This window comes from Octopus sinensis, linkage group LG9 (genome assembly GCF_006345805.1).
Source record: "Octopus sinensis linkage group LG9, ASM634580v1, whole genome shotgun sequence".
In the NCBI taxonomy this organism is placed as follows: Eukaryota; Metazoa; Mollusca; class Cephalopoda; order Octopoda; family Octopodidae; genus Octopus; species Octopus sinensis.
The window spans coordinates 56,907,860-56,926,434 of NC_043005.1; the positions used below are offsets into that span (position 1 = coordinate 56,907,860).

The window sequence follows — 18,575 nt, forward strand, 5'->3', positions numbered from 1 at the left end:
GTATAAAGCACCCACTACACTCTTTGAGTGGTTGCTGTTAGGAAGGGCATCCAGCTGTAGAAACCTTTACAGATCAGATTGGAGCCTGGTGCAGCCTCCTGGCTTGCCAGTTCTCAGTCAAACCATCCAATCCATGCCAGCATGGAAAGTGAACATTAAACAATGATGGTGATGAAATAGAAGCTAATTTTTGTGGTAGTTTATTAACCAAGTATGCTTCTTTTTTTTCATACTTACATCAACTAGTATTTGCTATAGAAATTACTAAAGGAGGCAAAGACTTATATAGCAAAACTATATATTAGACCTGGACACATCATGTCATGTTTCTACTCACTGATAACACAATATCCTATTCATATTTGAATCTCAAAATTTCTTGAAAATGTGCATGGGTGTTATGCCTATGTTTATGTATTTTATTTTTAAGAAAAATCACAATCTTCTAATCATCTAGTTCCACATGGAGATTGCACAATGCCCCAAGTGGGTGCTACTGTCAAGGAGTAGGTGATGTTATGAGACAGAGAGAAAAACAATATTATCTGATATATATATATATATATAAGCTTTGCTAATTTTTATCATGTCCTGTTTTGGGAAATGGCTTAGAATGCTTGTGTATACTACCATTTCAGAACCAGTCCTGGTAAACATTTCTTTTAAAGATCTTGGCAATTTATAATCTATAGAGTCAAGCAGGAAAGTTGGCAATATGGTAGAATCATTAGACTGCCAAGAAAAATGGTTCATGTTATTTCTTCTGTGTCTTTACATCCTATGTTCACTTCCTGTCTTTCATCTTTTTGAGATTAATCAAGTACCAGTCAAATACAGGGTTCAATGGCATTGACCAAGCATGGGCAACCTATTTTGGGGACACTGACATGAAATATGGTTCATCAGGCAGGCTGCACAAAAAAAAAAAAAAATATCCAAGGCAATTTTTTGTTAGGCATGTCATTCAGAAACTCTCGCAGGATGCAGTTTGCCTACGACTGGTACAGACTAAGCCCTCTTGCTCTCAAAATAGAGGTTAAATCAGAAATTATTAATATCACACAAGCTCCTTCCTCAATGGTTCACTTACTACTTAGCTTTGCATGTCATTCATAAGGCCATTTATTAAAACACATTTCTTCAATCAGGAACGACACAAATTAGGAGGCTGCTTATAGGAGAGACGTAGAGCCAATTAAACTGATTTTCGTACATTACTAAATACTTTAATGAACTCGAAAAGATAACTGAAAACTGAATATAAACGGGGCAGATCTAAATGCTGTTAGGCCTTAAATTTCTGTTCTAAAATAAAATATAAAAAAAAAGCTTAATTCGTATTCCATCAAGATGTATGTTGGTATTCATATTTTCACAAACGTATTAAGTATGTAAACAGGCAGCATAGAGTTGACGAAAAAAAAAATTGCATAACTGTATGTGCGTCGGAAGAGACAATTAATGGTTGAATAGACTCCAGCTGAGGATCAAACAATGGAGTTAGTCTCGTACCATATAAGGGCAAACATGCTTTTGCGCGGTCGCGATATAATGTTTTTTTTTATAAAACTTTTTATATTGTATTTATTTACTTCATAAGTCTATGTTATAACAAAATATTCAAATTCATTGAAATATTAAAAAAAAATTATTTCATATTATTTTCTAATACAACATCAGTTCCATTTTCATCAGCACTTTTCGTAGAGGCTATAAATGACTGGAGAGAAATTACAGGACAAATCGGATATGAAACCAATTCAGTGTAAAATAAGAATGGCTAATTTGTTTTAAAATTTATAATAAAGTATATATAAATATTTTTTATTTTGTATAAAGAATAAAATAAATTTAAGAAAAGATAAATGACTGAAAGGATTAAAAAATGAACGAAGCTAAAAGTGTATTTGGCTTTGCGTTTCGAGACTACTGTCGGTTCTCTCTATAGTGACGTCACGAGTTCGGAAAGTGTAGGCTCGACTTATGCTGTGTGTAGCTTACGAAGTAATATCCAACCTTTTGAGGATAAGATTTATTTGTAGAAAGGGTAATGCTTATTATAACCATTTTAATAGCATCATCATCAACACAACGAGATATATATATATACACCGAGACGATTTATTCAGATAATATATGTATATATCTATATCACTAAATCTACACCCTGACATGGCGTATGTAGTATTAGTAATAATGTCTAATAGAGAGAGAGAGGGAGAGGAAGATACAAGCTAATGGAGTCGTCGCAGGGCAAATGTGGCGTTCAAACATCCTATTAAAACTACTAGTCTCAAGCCTGGCTGTTGTAGATGTAGATAAACCGGCATTCGATCTTGTCAACTCGTTTAGACCCCCCCAAACCAAGCACTGAAAGGAGTGAAACGCACAAAATGCCAAAAAATGTATCTACAATACATATGTGTATATATGTATCTTCGGCTTGATACTATATACATATATATCTAACATGAAGCCAAAACTATCCAGATTAAATATTAGCCTTCGAATATATATATGTGTGTATGTATAAATGATAGTTATACACATAACGCTGAGTGCTGCGCAACTTAGTCGATTATATATATATATGTGTGTGTATATAAATATATATATATATATATATATATATAACCCACTTTGTATATACATAGAATACATATACTATTATTAATGGCAAACAGGCAATAATCGGGCGAGGCAAATGGCTTGCATTCTTTGAGAATACACTATATATACATACATATATATATGTATGTATGTATAGTGATATTAACATTTAGTTATATATAATATAAAGTGATATGTTTAAAACACCAGTGATCTGCGATTTTATATATATATATATAATCAAAAACTACAGCGATGTACTTATCCTCACAATCATATATTTATATACACACGTGTGTGTATGTTACGTTAGTATATATATATAATGTATGTATATACATGTGTGCATATAATGTTTTTTTAATTTTTTTTTACGTGCTGCAATGTATATCCCACGCTGTAAATGAATTATACATACATGTAAATCTACACATTTTAGCTGAATATATATATATATATAAATATATATACACACACACATATATATATATATACTCATATATATGATGTGTATGTATATATATATATATGTATTTATATACATATACATAATTTACTATTTCTCTGTTTTATCGGATCATCTTAGGGAGGACCTGTCTGCCCTTGTCGCAGTAGTACTTCTGCCACAGCACTACACCATCACCACTTTTATACAATACATCAAACCAAGGTATGTTTTGAAGACCAGCTATTTTACTGTAGCCATATTGTACAGGATCCAATTTGGTTCCCTTCCTTTCCACCGCCCTCTCTTGCTCTTCTCTTGTGGTTTTTCTTCCTATCGATTTCTTATTTTCCGTTACCCTCTCTTTCTCTGTATTTCTCTATCTGCCTTTCTCTTTGGTACGCTGGCGGAGTAGTAGGAGGAACATATATAGATCAATATCGTCTTCGCCACCACTCCATAAATTCGTACATACACATAAAATATATACACCACCGAGAAAAATCTTCACGTATACATGTGTATATATATAAAGATATAGACATATACATGCAAGATTTTTCGTTTATATTTTCTTCATTATACATCCATTACGAAGGCAACTCAGTTTCATGTATATATACACATGAACTCTACACTCATAAAAAAGAAATGTACATACTCGTTCTCTTTTTATACAGACACAACACGATTTTGCTATCTTACGTTGCTTAGGTAGCTTTAATCCGTTGCTGTTGGTGGTCAGTAAATAGCATTAACATCCTGCTTTAAACATTTCATCATCATCGTCTCCGTTTTTCCCGACCTTTTTTTTTCTTTCTACTCTTATATCGCTAACAATATCACTACCCTCATACGTAACCGAACCCCAAACATAGAAAGGACACCTTACTTTGCTTCCTGATTGTAACATCGTTTGCTTACTCTTCTACGTTTGTGTTTGCGGGTAGATGATGACGGGTAGTTTTACCTCATGTTACACACACGCATCTATTTGCATAATACATTTAATTGTATATACACCTTGGAGTATTTTTCGTGATTTTCTTGTCTAAGTAGACAGCCTTGTTGACTACCCTTCATTGTGGGCACTGCTACTGCAGATTTGAAGGGTAATAAATCCCCGTCCAGGTGGAGTGGGTATTCTTCTTTATTTTGTGTTAAATTTATATATTTTTATCAAAATTGCCCTTACACCTGGACTTTTAAACGTCTTCGAGACAACTCGTTACGTTACATATATGTGTGTATGCAATTATCTGTCAATCATTTTGCCGTATTGTGTATTCGTGCATATACATTTATGGGTGTGTTAGGTTTTTGTGTATTGTTGATGTGCATATAGCCATTTTAGGGTGTCGGTAAACACATAAAGGTGTTTCCCTCAATTCACCTCTAATTAAGGGTACCACACACCAACAATGTAATTACACCGGAAACTAAAATTTTGCTGTGTTTTTTTTTTTTTTGTTATCGGTAGAAGTAATTATTTTTTCTAATTCTAATGACAAATTTGCTTAATTTTATGTGTAAACTACATAGAACAAAACACCATTACAATCAAATTAGAAATAACAATTTGCAATCCGGATCTGCATATGTAGAGAGGCCATTATTAATATTTGTTAATCAACCGTAGTTTTTGTCTTTAAAAATCTCTCTCTCTCTCTTTTCCCTAAATCAGACGCTCGCGAACATCTATACATACATGTCTATATATTTACACATTGTCCGCACCCTCGCATCTTGTCCTGGGAAGTTTACTTGACGGATCTTCCTCACGGTGCCCTCTTTCTAGTAGAGAAACTTGTAATTGTTATCAATAACTTATGCTGTTTCCTTTCTCTTCCCCACACTTCCAGCACCACCACCACCATACAAGAACTTTAAAGCCCGTATTTGATTTTCATCCTTTAACAGTATGTGATGATACTGTTAAAGTTTTTCTTTGTTTCTCACGTATGTAATTATTGTGTTGTTGACAGTAAGTTTTTTTCTTTTTTTTAATCAAAGGAGAAATAATTAAAAAAAAAAAAAAAAAAGAAGCCTCACAAACTTACGATTACTCAATTTTCTGTTACCTACCCCGTGGTGGTTATTTAACCTTATTTTTGTGACGAAATCCCACCAAATTCGACTGGTAAAGAATTTACATACGGCACCGTAGAACGAACACCGGTCGGTTTAGTTACATTGTTATTTTGTTAAGAAGTACATATACATATGTATAACTCTACTTTTCGTTAGTCGTGATCATGAGAGTGCTTCTATTAGACGAACTACAATGTACTTGTGAGCTTTGTGTGTGTATGTGCATTGGTACCTTACAAACGTGTGGTACTATATATATATATGAATTTATAGAATCTCCCTTACCCCATATAGATACAATTATGTAACGAGAAATTAATAATACAAGCGACATTTAACATACAGATAACGTGTTTCTGTTATATATTTGTGTTTGTTAAAATATTGTTCTATGTATGCAGAGAAACACGTGATATTAAAACTTAATCAAGCAATTGTTTATCTATAATTGAAATTGCGTTTAGTTGCATTTTAAAAATGGATATACACGCTCGTTCGTGTATATACACACACATGCGTAGTGTTTTTAATTCCCACGTGTGTATAATAAAACGAATGTATGTAAAGCAAACTTCTTAATCAATCGTCCATTCCGTGGCATGTTTTTGAATTTAAAATTAAAACCATTTCTTATCTCTATACAGATTTTTTTTTCCTTATTAAAACGCTTCGTAATTGACGAATCTTCCTTATATATTTTTGTAGGTAATAGAGAGAAGAAAGAAGATTGCCTTAATTCTATAATAAATTCACGTGTGTTGGTTTCCTCGTTCCCCCTTGACACTGCCTCGGCTTGAAAGTAAGTATTTCATATAAGGGTTTATCATTTTGATAAACATACATTTTTTGCTATTGTTTTTTTTTTCCCCCCGTCAAAGTCACGTAGGTGTAATCGGTCTTCTGAGAAAGCTATTATTTTCTGAACTAGGTACTTAATCGGAACATCAAGCATCTCAGTTACTATGAGAAGGGGATGTTTCCCATATATATTTTAGTTGTTATTAATTTCGTGTGTTATTTTCTCATGTTGGGCACACTGTTTTTGAGTATCCGTTTTTACCACTTCATCACGCCATACTACATTACTTAACACCTATTATACAATACATAAGGTGTGTTACTATCGTCATTTCCTGCATTGCTTGCAGATTTAATCTAAACGTTCCTTGTGTGCCTTATAATGGTTAGCATCCCCCGTTTTTTATATATGTGATATACCTCTGCACCACCACCGCTCTAGACGCTACTCTTTAATCATTATGTGTATACACACACACATACATAGACGAGGGGGTGCTGAAAAGTTCCTTGCTTTAAGGGTGTCACGAAAAGCTTGGTTGGAGGTCCAACCTTTCGAGTTCTTCTACAGGGCTTAGAAAAACTGAAAGATCGCTGCAATGAGTGTGTGAATCTGAGAGGAAAACGTGTTGAATAAAATCATAATTAACTGATCCTGTATTTTCTTTTACCCAAAGCCAGGACCTTTTTAGCACCCCTTCGTACATTACACATGCACATATCTACGCACACGATGAATAACTAACTTATTTTTACACTATTCTATAAACTTCTATATTATTCTTCAGGTAAAAGCAAAGTATATTAGCCATTTGCTGTCTAGATATCATCTTAATAAATTTTGTTCGGGTTACTGCAAGTACCAACAGGAGATGCATTACTTCGTAAACTAACGAAGCATCTACTCCTTTCTCTCTACATAGAATGGGTTAACCACTAGTTGTTTAAACATTGACCCATTTATGTTTGCAGCAATGTTTATATTCACAATGCTTGTATTAGACTCACTCCCAAAAGGGGCAACAATTTTAACATGTTTGAATGATAGATTAAAACGAGAACAACTGATGTGATATGTCTGTTAACAAACGCTCATTGAGACCTTCTTTTCAGGTGCTGAATACCATCTCTCCTTCCTATCTTCCCTCCCACACCCCTTTCCCAGTTCTCAGTGTTGGCACTGTCAATGTATGCACTTTGAAAGGTAGGTCTGGTGAGATAGAGATTCTTGACTGGAGGTGTGTTGATGCATATTGCATTCAAGAGGTAAGATAAAGGGGAGCTTCAGCCAGGTTCCTCACAGGCAAGACACATAGGTATAAAATCTTCTGGGAAGGTAACAGTGACAAGGTAGGTGGTGTGGGTATACTTCTTGCAGAGAAATAGGTGGATAAGGTCATAGAGGTAGTCAGGGTGTATGATAGAGTACTTAAGCTCAGGCTAGTTTTTCAGAATAGTACAGCGACAATTATCTCTGCCTATGCACCCCCCCTCCAAGCAGGTCTACCGAATGAACAAAAGAACTGCTTTTATGATACTCTTCTGCAGGCTACCTCAAAGACAAATGATGATAATCTTTGTGACTAAGGATTTCAGTGGGTATGTTGGGAAGTAGCCTGTTATCTTCCATGGTGTACATGAGGGCCATGGAATTGGTTCCCCAAATGAAGAGGGACAAGACTAATGGAATTTTTTTATGTGAATAACCTGATGATCTGCAACAACAGCTTCAGGAAGCCAGCCAGTCACCCACCTGATAACCTACCAATCAGGTGACCACGCTGGCCAGATTGATTTCATTTTCACCAAACAGTGAGATACATGAAGAATGTACCCCTCAGTATAGACTAGCCAGAAGGGTGCCAAAAATCTGGAAAAGAAGGATTTGGAAGCTTAAAGACCCTTTATATGATCAGAGATTTAGGGACACCCTAATTGAGAAATTTGATGAGAGGAGGAACTAGACTTGTAACATAGAGGCAACTGGGAATTCCTGCAGGACAGCTTGCTAAGAGCCACAAATCAAATATGTGGCTGGTACAAAGTCCCATCTAGACCTAGGGTGATGTGGTGGAACGATGTTGTAGACGGAAGGACTGGTAATGTGGGGATAGCAGGGAACTATATCAGATAACCAGAAGGGAAGCTAGGAGATTGTTATATCTAGCCAGGAAAGAAGCAGAAAAGAAGTTTGCTATGTTCTGCGACGTGAGGACCAGAGACTTGAAGTGTTTCAGATCACAAGACTGTGAAAGAAAATTGTGATGTCATAGAGAAATGTGTCTGCATGGATGATGGTACACTTGCATTTAATGATTCTGCAAAGAAAGAGACTTGGAAATGCCATTATGAAAGGTTACTAAACATGGAAAATGAATGGGAGCAGGAGAGTCTGCCAAATATTGACCTGATTGGGGGCCAGCTATTTAAATCAACAGTAGCTTAGTAGATAAAGCAATTAAGGACATGAAGACAGGGAAATCCCCGGCCCATGAGGAATCATAGCTGAGATGTTTGAAGTATCTGGTGGAGTAGGATATAGCCTAGTCACCTGTATCAGGTTGTCCATGAGGGAATCATACCCAATGATTGGTGTAGCAGCATTATAGTCAAATGCCACATAGGCAAAGGTGATGCCTTAGGAGTAATTACAGAGGCATCAGATTGCTGGACCAGGTGATGGAAGTCACAGAAAGGGTCATAAGTTTGTTAATTAGGAAGAGAGCATAGATGAGATGCAGTTCAGATTTGTGCCAGACAGGAGCAACAGGGTTCTGCATTGTGCCACACAAGCAGGAGAAGCCAGCCATGGCTGTCAGACAATTTCTGCGACCACATCACCCCTAACATCTGGCCACCTAACTCTTCAGACTGCAACTCCCTTGATTATTATGTGTGGGGTGCAGTTGAGTGAGAGTCCAACAAAACTTGTAACACCAAAGATGAACTGAAGGCAAGGTTTATGGCAGCATTCACCAACTTAAACAAGGTGACTGTCCAGAAGAGTTGCAGTAGATTCCGAAGTTGTCTGTAGGCTGTGGTTGAAGCCAATGGCGATTTTATTGAATAAATTTACTCATTAGTATTTCAAGATATTTTTATGCAATTTTGGTAAATATATCTTGTTAAAATGAAATGTCAGTGTTATTTTAATTTTTGTGTAATTTAAGACGACATTTTATTCACTGCCCCCTGTATATATATATATATATATATATATATATATATATATAATATATATATGTATATATATATATATATATGTAGTCCAACCTACGTTAGCTTGGAAAACGGATGTTAAATGGTTGTGATACACACACACATGGTAACGTAAGTATATTTTAGGATTTTTCTATATTAGAATGTTAATTTTGACAGAGATAGTCTCCCAGCTGGAACATTACTGGAGCATCATCACTATGTTTCTACACCAGCATGTGGTTGGACTGGTCATCATGGTTACTACTCTCCTTCACTTGTCCAGATGACTGCGCTTTGCTCATACATTTCACTAATGAGTTGATGTCTGGTTAGATGCCCTTCCTGGCCCCATCATAAGGATGTGTGAGTGAAAGGTGTAGGTGTATGATGTTAGTGTTGAGGGTATGGGAGAGGAGAGGAGTGAGTGAATGTCGATCAAGATGGGAAAGATATTTGAACTGTTTGTATGAATGGTAGGTAGGTTTGACCACAATAGGATAGACCACCAAAATGTGTGTGACATTCTAGTTGATAACCCTATTGTATACAGTAACCTCTTATTATGCTGTCAGGTAGATGTGTCCAGCTGGTGTCTCTCTGTCCAGAGTATTTCATACTACCATGAGTAGGTGTGAACTTTGCCCGTTTAGACAATATTTTATGTTTCTGCTGGATTATTAACAGATTGAACATATGCCTTACAGTTGCTTTTGTTTGGTAACATAAATGTTATTCTGGTGTATGCTTTAAAATTTATGGAATTCCTAAGGCATTTCTGTTATGTATGACCAATTTCAATTTCACTGTAGCTTTGGGCCAACCATAATGGAATTTGATGTTGATAGAGAAAGAGACTGCAGAAAACCCATTGTGTGTGAGTGTTTCAGTATACATACTCCACACTTGCCACTGCTTGAGTGAAATAGTGGTGCTGAGGTTAACATTCCTTGTTGATATGACTATTTCCTGAACAATAGGTAGGTGTTGGTGACAGGAAAAGCATCCTGGTATAAGATCTTGCCTTAAATAATTCCCCATCCATGCTCACAATAGAATGGAAATGAAGTTAAACAAGGCATTCTTTATCAGTATAGTGGCTAAAAACAACCTGCTTTACACTGAAGCAATTCGGAAAGTCTGATTTTCATCATCATCATCATTTAACATCTGTTTTCCATGCTGGTATGGGTTGGATGGTTTGACCAGAGCTGGAGAGCTGCACTGGGTACCAGTCTAATTTGGCTTGGTTTCTACAGTTGGATGCCCTTCCTAACTCCAACCACTTTACAATGTATGCCAGGTACTTTTAATGTGGTACTGGCACTCTTGTCTACTCTTTTACTTGTTTCAGTCATTTGACTGTGGCCATTCTGGAGCACCACCTTAAAGGGTTCTTTTAGTCAAGCAAATCGACCCCAGAACTTATTTTTTGTAAGCTTAGTATTCTATCAGTCTCTTTTAGTGAACCACTAAGTTATTGGGACATAAACACACCAGCATCATTTGTCAAGTGATGGTGAGGTGGGGTGGTGTGACAAAAACACTGATACACACACATTCATACATACACACATACACAATACACAACAGGCTTCTTTCCGTTTCCGTCTACCAAATCCACCCACAAGGTTTTGGTTAGTCTGAAGCTATTGTCAAAGACACTTGCCCAAGGTGCCACACAGTGGGACTGAACCTGGAACCATGTGGTTGGGAATGTTTTGCTTTGATTCTAATTTCTGTTATTTTTTCTCGCTCTTCACCTCCCACCTTTTGAAATTCTTTTAACCAAGAGAGATTCTCTAGCTATTTTACTTTTTCATATGTTGCTATATATGTGTGTGTGTGTGTTGCTGTATTTTTCTCAAGTCTGCATTCAGAAATATATTGGACTTTTCTTTGTATTGTTTCCTTAATTCTTAAGAAGCAAGGCAGAATGTTATTGAGTTCCCAAATTGTGAACAAGTGCAATGTGTCTATTGATACTGTATGAAGAGGGAGCTTCTGTGTAGTAGCTTGATCTACTAGAAATAGCTGTCAGTTCTCCCTCAAATCACACCGATCTTAGAAAGAAGGGACACATTGGAGATCATAGTCCTTGATTTCTAGGTAAAAGACTGTATAGTAATAACCAGTTTTCTTTTTGTTTTTGATCATAGGTCTGCTGAATCAGGATTGACTTTATGCTAATATAATTACTATGTCTGCTATTGAACAGCTGTGAGATCTCAGTCATTCATAAATTGCTGCAGGGTTTACTTCTGCAGCAGCAGCCTGCCATACAAATGAACAATGTACAGCCTGGTGGACATTCGAGAAAATTAAGTAGTATGTGTGTCAGAGTTGACATAACTGTAGTATTAGTAGTAATAGTAGTAGTAGTAGTAGTCTTAATCAGACCAAAGGTTGGAAGGAAATGGTTGTGTGACAATAGTCTACTACTACTACTGCTATATATATGATTTGGTAACCTGTACCATGCTTTTTGCTAATTTTATTTTGAGTGCCTATGAAGTCAGCAGATATCGACATCTTAGCTCTTGCATCCTTGACTAAGAGGAACATTCAGGAGGTGGTTGTTGGAGGGAGGGAGGTTTGCACCTACACTCAAATAGTACTCATTTTCAGCTGAGTAAACTAAAGCAATGTGAAGAAGTGCTCACCAATGTAATGATGTGCTGTTTGATCCAGAAATTGAATTTGTGATCTTCTGATCATGACTTTAACACCCAAATCACTGGCTCATGCACCATCACACATATTTCTATGTCTATATATGTATATGCACAGGCATGGCTGTATGGTTAAGAATGATTGGATGTGTTTGATGAAAACTGTAAAAAGCCTCTTGTGTGTGTTTGCGTATGTATATATATATATATATATATATATGTTCTTTTATTTATTTCAGTCATTTGACTGTGGTCATGCTGGAGTACCACCTTCAGTTGAACAAATCAACCCTAGGACTTCTTCTTTGTAAGCCTAGTGCTTATTCTATTGGTCTCTTTTGCCAAACTGCTGACAGGGACTTAAACACACCAACATCAGTTGTCAAGTGATGGTGGGGGGCAAACAGACACACACATACATGCGAGTGGATTTGGTGTGTGTATATATATATATATATATATATATATATATATGACAGGCTTCTTCCAGTTTCCATCTACCAAATCCATTCACAAGGCTTGCTTTTGGTCGGCCCGAAGCTATAATAGAAGAAACTTACCCAAGGTGCCATCCAGTGGGACTGAACCTGGAACCATGTAGTTGGGAAGCAAGCTTCTTACCACATAGCCATGCACACACACACACACACACACACATGTAGTATTGAGACATCTGGTGGTTTGCTGTGCTTGAAAAGACAAGCCAAACTTTGTAAAAACATTGTTGCCCTTGCATACAGGCTTGTCCCTTGTAACCCTCTTTAGCTGAGCATCCCTAATCTGGGCTCATAAGTGTTGGTGCCGTGTTGTGTAAAAGTACTCTGTACACTCTGTAAAGTGGTTGGCATTAGGAAAAGCATCTAGCTGTAAAAACCATGCCAAAACAGACATGGAGCCTGAACAGCCCTTCAGCTGGTCAGCTTTTGTCAAACTGTCCAACCATGCCAGCATGGAAACCAGACATAAAATGATGTGTGTGTGTCTGTGTTGTTTGTCCCCACCACTGCTTGACAACCAGTGTTGATTTGTTTGGCAAACGAGATTGATAGAATAAGTGCCAAGCTTTAAAAAAATAAGTACTAATGTTGATTTATTTGACTAAATCCTTCAAGGTGGTACCTCAATGACTGAAATAGGTAAAAGATATATATATATATATATATATATATAGGCACAGGAGTGGCTGTGTGGTAAGTAGCTTGATTACTAACCACATGGTTCCAGGTCCAGTCCCACTGTGTGGTATCTTGGGCAAGTGTCTTCTGCTATAGCCTCGGGCCAACCAAAGCCTTGTGAGTGGATTTGGTAGATAGAAACTGAAAGAAACCTGTTGTGTATATGTGTGTGTGTTTGTGTTTATCCTCCACCATTGCTTGACAACCGATACTAGTGTGTTTATGTCCCCGTAACTTAGCGCTTCTGCATAAGGGACCAATAGAAAAGGTACTAGGCTTACAAAGAATAAGTCCTGAGGTTGATTTGCTTGACTAAAGCCAGTTCTCCAGCATGGCTGCAGTCAAATGACTGAAACGAGAAAGAGAATAAAAGAATATGTTATTGCAGGCAGGCTGTGTATTAAGAAGTTTGCTTCCCAGCCACATGGTTTTGGGTCAGTCTTACTGCGTGGCACCTTGAGCAAATGTCTTTATAGCCCTAGGTCAACAATAATCTTGCGAGTGGATTTGGTATACAGAAACTGAAAGACACTCCTTATATATATGTGTGTGTGAGTGTGTTTGTGTCCTCTTGTTTTGACATTGAATGATTTGTAAATGAATTTCATTTATTTCCATGATCCTGTGAAACCATATTTGGGCATAGGAAAATATTATCTTGCTTGGAAACTTGTAAGGGCATCATAGCTGTTGCAGGAAGGGCATCTGGCTATTGCAAAATCTGCTTCAATAAACTTTGTCTGACCTATGCAAGCATGGAAGAGTGGACATATATTTTGTACAACTGTGTGTGTATGTCAGGATATCCTATAATTAATTTTTTCTTCTTGGTAAATTTAAATGTTTATGTAATCTGTTGCTGATTTAACACCATCATATAACCACTACAACTGCATTATCCTTGGTACATGAAGACCAGGTCTTTGACCTGAGGATAACTCAGTATTTTCACATTGTTTTTTTTCCTATTATAGCAGTTGATAGGTTAGAGTCTCTTATGCCTTTTCTTCCACTAGTTTCAAATGCCTTACAAAGGTCGTAGGTGATATTATTTTTCCTATGATGAAGCTGCTAAAAAAAATAAAATAAAGTGGTGCAAGTGTTCTCAGATGGTTCCCAGAAGTTTTGAAACCTAAAAGTGACATAATCTTCTTCAGCAAGTATTTGCTGTCCAGTTCATATCAGCATAGAAAATGGACATAAAATGATAATACTGACAATGATTATAACTACCATTTAACTGATGCTTTTTTTATGTACTAAGTACCCTATTGACTTTGGTAATTATCTATTAATGAAGAGAACTCTTGTGACTAATGAAGAATTAGAAATTCATGTAATCTCTTATCATTAATCAACACTTCTAATAGCTTTGTGTAATTAATTAATTAATTAATTAGTTCTAATCATCTATGATTAAGCAAAATCTCTGTCCTGGAAATATCTGGTTGAATGTTTGCTTGGAAGTCCACAGTTTCAGCACCCTCAGTGTGCTGCTGTGTGTACTGCAGTCTGTTTGTGGTACTCTGCCGTATGCTTAGTGTTTAATCAGTGTGCGTGTGTTGTTGACTCATAGTCAAAGTATGTTTTATCTTCTACTTTGTTGCTTGCTCTTGAAGATTCAAGTGAGTCATGCCATTCAATTGAGATGATGAGATGGATTCTGTTCAATTCCTTGAGCTTCATAGGAGAATGTTTAGCAGCCTAGCACTATTTAAACCTAGTGTTGCTATTTTCTATATATATTATCTTCCATTAGTTATTTTAATTTGGTGAGAGGTGATAGGTATTTTTAGAATAATGCTCTATTATGATTATTGGCTGTGTTGTTAATGAATTCAGTCTAGAACCATGTAGTTAAGAGCTTGTTCACACTGTGTGGTACTGCAGATAGACATCCTCTAGTGTAGCCTCAGCCTGACCAATTCTTTTTGAGTTAAACTGGTAGATGGGTCAAGATACATAGGTATTTCTGGTTTCTCCTTGTCTTGATGCTTGCACTTTCATAAAAAACACAGTCACCATCCATACCAATGCTGTCATTGTCTAAAGTCTGTTACAAAAACATGTCCAGCCGGTGAACTGTTTATTGTCCAAATGACCAGCTGAAATATTACTTTCCTTGGAAACAGGCAAGGGCTTGTAACATAAAGAGCATCTTGCTGTAGAAAAATCTACCTAAGATTGTGTCTGCCCCATGATGATGATTGTCGTAAACATCCACTTGTGAATATTCAATATGTTCAGTGATAGGAAGTTTGGATTTGTGCCATTGGAATTGTAGAGGAATTCATTTTTAAACAGGGTACAGGGCCATGGAAATGTTTTAGTATAGGGATTGCTAAGCAAAGTGTGTTTAGTATAGGGTGTTTGTTATCTAGTTAGTGATACATGGATAAAAGCAGGAAGTCCTATGGCCAATGTTCCATTTAAGCTGCACAATTGTACAACCACTGTGTTGGTGCTGTGCACATAAAATGTTGCCAATCATTTTAATTTACAAATGTATACCTGATGAGCTGCCTAAAAAATTTGGCTGCTGCTCATTTGATTCTAAAATATTTTTACTCATTGCATTGAAAGTCCTACTTGGTGGTTACAAAAAATTAGACAGAGAACATAGCCTTTAGTAGTGATTTGAGTTGTTTTGCTTTTGAAATACAGCAAACTGTAAAACTATATTAATGTTCTAAGCTGTTTATGAATCATAAATGTGACTGACTGATAGTATCTCTAAGGATTGGAGCAACTCATTGAGATAACTTGGTTCTCTGTTTGCCAGATGTAGTTATTAAAACCTTTTTTTTACTTACTGGGTTTAGAATAAGGAGCAGCGCCTATGACCTTTGAGTCTGGTGCAACCCCTCTCCTGATAAGACCATCCAATCCATGCCAGCATGGACAACAGACGTTCAATGATGATGATGATATGTGTGTATCTATATATACATATGTGGATGTGTGTATGTATATGTGTGTGTGTGTATATATATATATATATATGTATATGTAACTATTTGTGTATATATATGTGTGTGTGTGTGTGTGTGTATATATATATATATATATATATACACACATAAACGTGCCTGTGCCATGTAAAAATTCCTATGCCAGTTCCACTTAAAATGCACCCAATATACACTATAAAGTGGTTGGCATTAGGAAGGGCGTCAACCCTTAGAAACCATTGCCAGAATGGACTTGGAGCCTGCAGCTGGCTAGCGCCTGTCAAACCATCCAACCCATGCCAGCATGGAAAACATGTGAAATGATGATGTTGATGATATATATATATGGCAGGTGACTTGATGCATCACTGGTAGGTGAAAAGAGCCAATTGAAATCATGGTTCCAGAAAGCTTTCAAAAGAAAAGACTGTAATTACATGAAACATTTATACATAAAATAGCTTTTACTTAAGCAAAGAAGATAATTAGTTGGACTTTTGAGTTCTTGCACCAAACTAAACTCCCTTCCTTAGCACAACTGTAATTGTTGTTTAGTTTTGGATTAGCCTGTTATAGCTAAGTAAAAATACTTAGCAGCCAAAGTATGTGTGTGTGTGTGCACATTCATATGAAAAGTACTGTTGTGTTTATCTTTACATTTATATGGTATGGTTTGTTTTGCAAATTTGAAATATTTTGTGAGAATTTTTGGAGAATGTTTAGAGCTGGACATTCCTTCCTTTTTATTCAGCTGAAGTGGGAGTGGTGTGGCTCAATTTTCAATTAAACCGACTGAATCAAATAATGTGTTTTATCTAATGACAAATCTGAGTGAGAGGAGAGGAGTAATACTATTTGAATGAATGGTGAAGCTGTGTTCAAAATAATAATGTGATAGTGCAGCACCTTAGTGGTACCTTCACACATGGACATGTATTGCTTTAGCCTTAATTTTTAAATAAAGTATTTAGAGAAATAATTAATTTCTCCATCATTAAGCAGGTATGTTCACACAACTCAAAATGTCCTGGTAGCACAGGACTGGCCAGAGCTCAGAAAATATATAGTGTTCTATTTAATGAAAGACAGAACAGTGGAAAGTAGAACTTACTGGTGTTCACAATAGATATTTCTACTTTGTTTTACTTTATTTAACCCTTTAGCCATATCTGGCCTAAATATTCTACCTGTTCTATTTTCAAACCAGCCAGATTTGGCCTCTCGCACCTACCTCATAATGTTATTCTAAAAGTGAATAAGAACATTGAAATCTTAAAGTTACAAGATAATGCATGGTTAATTCGAAACAGTGAATATATAAGCACTATATTTGACAGAATAATCTGAGTACTAAAGGGTTAAGCATGTTTGCTGATTTGGGGAAGATGGTTTTTATTTCATTACAGAGATTTCATTCACTCATCATGATAGAGGCTACAGAGGCACCCATTGCAGTGTATGTACTTGCTGAAGTGCAATATGCCCAAAGTGATATTGAAGTTAGTAATATTGGTTTCAAATTTTGGCACAAGGCCAACACATTTGGAGGAAGGAGTAAGTTGTTTATGTTGACCCCAGTGCATGACTGGTACTTATTTTATCGACCCTGAAAAGATGAAAGTCAAAGTTGATTTTGGGGCGGAATTTAAACTCAGAATGTAAAGATGGATGAAATACTGCTGCTAACGATTGTGCCAACTAGCCATCTTATTGAAGTTAGTAATATTGATAATGCTATGCTGTTTCTTTTGTCAGTTTGTCAAAAGGTGGATTTATAGTTTAATTACTAGTGTTGAATTTGTTCTCATACAGTCCAATATATGGTGTAGGAGTGTGTATGTGTGCGAATATATATATATGTTTATATGTAGATAATGATGTTATTTAAAGCATGTTTAAGAACGACAGATATACTGAGAATAGAATCAAATTTATTATCAAAGGAATACTCTGCCCTCACTTTGTCAAAACTTCTGGCCTTGAACCATTGGAAATCATTATTATTAAATATTCTACTGTACTCTGATATATTTTATTAATGATTTTTCTATTACCTTACTAGGAAACAGCATCATCATAATATTTATGTTTGCTTTTCTATGCTTGCATGAGTTGGAGTGCTCTTTCCATCACAGTAACTTGCTGTTTGTTTTTTTTTTTGTAAATTTTTTTATGAGGCTCAACAGTCTGAGATTAGCATTTACAACTGCTGCCAATATCTTCCTTAGTCTTCTTTTTCAAATATGTTATCTTGGTATATCTTAACCCATCTATCATTCATAATCTGCATCACATCTGTTCCAATACATTGTTGTATACTACAATTGATTCCTCTTATACCTGGTTTATCTCTCAGTTCGTCTGTACCACACCAGCATTACACATTTTGCTGATCAACAAGCATAACCATGATATACATAATTTCCCTCCACACAAAAAACTAGATGGTCATTAATGCCAATGTTATTTAACACACATACATGGCACCCTTGTAACAAACTAGGATTAGTTCCTGGTTGAAATAAATATCCAATCTGGTGATAATGACCATCACATGATTCTTGATTATAAAATGATAATAACAAAGGCAACTAAATGTTAGTTCATCCACAAGACAGTGAAAAAGTCTAAGAAC

The 18,575-nt window shown here is 36.1% G+C and overlaps 1 protein-coding gene across 5 annotated transcripts in view; it reads left to right on the plus strand.

Moving 5' to 3' along the window:
- Positions 1 to 1,926: 1,926 nt before the first annotated feature.
- LOC115215523 (serine/threonine-protein phosphatase 1 regulatory subunit 10) overlaps positions 1,927 to 18,575 on the plus strand; it is a 157,209-nt gene continuing 140,560 nt past the window's right edge. The window contains exons 1-3 of one of the 5 annotated variants that reach the window (XM_029784699.2): positions 1,927 to 2,047; positions 3,197 to 3,280; positions 5,852 to 5,945. The gene's annotated coding sequence lies outside the window, so the exon portion shown is untranslated. Of the gene's footprint in view, positions 2,048 to 3,196; positions 3,281 to 3,687; positions 3,709 to 3,892; positions 4,192 to 5,851; positions 5,946 to 18,575 lie in introns of those variants that run through there. The other 4 variants (XM_029784700.2, XM_036505984.1, XM_029784701.2 and 1 more) reach the window with 4 other exon arrangements.